This window comes from Crocuta crocuta, unplaced genomic scaffold, assembly GCF_008692635.1.
Source record: "Crocuta crocuta isolate KB4526 unplaced genomic scaffold, BGI_CrCroc_1.0 C28472980, whole genome shotgun sequence".
NCBI classification, from domain to species: Eukaryota; Metazoa; Chordata; class Mammalia; order Carnivora; family Hyaenidae; genus Crocuta; species Crocuta crocuta.
Genome location: NW_027549744.1, coordinates 1 through 1,148, shown reverse-complemented (window position 1 = coordinate 1,148; position 1,148 = coordinate 1). Strand labels below are relative to the sequence as shown.

The following is a 1,148-nucleotide window of genomic DNA, read 5'->3' as shown; positions in this document are numbered from 1 at the left end:
GGATTCTGTGTCTCCCTCTCTCTATGACCCTCCCCTGCTCACGCTTGTCTGTCTCTCAAAAAAATAAAATAAATAAAACATTAAAAAAGAAAGAAAACCAAATATACAGCCTTAAAATAGAATGCAGACCTAAATACCCAGAAACACCTCCCTTTGTAAGATTTGTAACAAAAATTAATATGAATATAGTTAATAGTTCCAATGGAGTGGTGGACCCAAGAGTCCGATCAGCACTAGCAAAATGGCGAAATTCATATAGGATCAGAGTTGTCCTGCCAGAGCTCCAGCATCTAATGAGGTCTAAAAACATGAAACTCCCTCAACTGCCTGAAGGACAGTGTTACAGCAATTGATCCAAAAGAAAAACCATGGGCCTCTCCCCCTTCCCTCCATTCGATTTAAGCACTCTTCATTTTCCACAGCAGTTTATTTTCTAGATACATCTTGTAGACCTCAAAGTCCTGGAAAGGAAGCTCCCCTTCTAAGGCAATTTAATCTTAGGATACTGTAAATGATACTAATTTTTTGCCCATTTAAAATCTAGAAGTTGTGTTATAACAGATCATCTTGTCAAGTATAACCACTGTCTACATAATTGAACTTCTGGGATGAAGCAAGTATATTTAAATTGATTCCCATCAAAACTGGTGGGACACATCTAACTCAACTGTGAAAAGACACATCACACAATTCACCTTGCAGCTGATTACATGGCCTGGGGTTTCTGCCTTCTCCCCTTCTCCTCCCCCTGCCTCTCTCCCTCCCTCCTTCCCTGCAAAAGCCCTCCAGCTTGGGGTGGCTTGCTTGAGTAGGTGTGAAGGTTTCAGGTCAACAGCCTGTTGGGACTACTGCTGGCTGTGTGGGGGTGCTCCAGCTGCACCCCTGCCTTTTTTTTTAAGTCTTAAATGATACCCCCCCCCAAGCCATTGTCCCTTATTCCCTTTCACTACCACCCTTGGCCAAAGCAAGGATTGTAATCCCCTCTGCTCCCCTCTGAAATTGGCCTTTAGTGAGGAATTCAGGGCTCTAGCCCATTTCTTCTCCCCCACCTTAATCAAGGGGTGCTGCTTTTTCCTTCTACTCCTTAACTCCCCTTTTGTACCATCACCACCCAACACTTTCCACAATACTTCCTTGCTTTGGCCAGA

General features: G+C 43.6%; 1 pseudogene; it reads left to right on the top strand.

Moving 5' to 3' along the window:
- The first annotated feature begins 23 nt into the window (after positions 1-23).
- Positions 24-553, top strand: LOC144219063 (ubiquitin-conjugating enzyme E2 variant 1 pseudogene; annotated as a pseudogene).
- Positions 554-1,148: the final 595 nt, after the last annotated feature.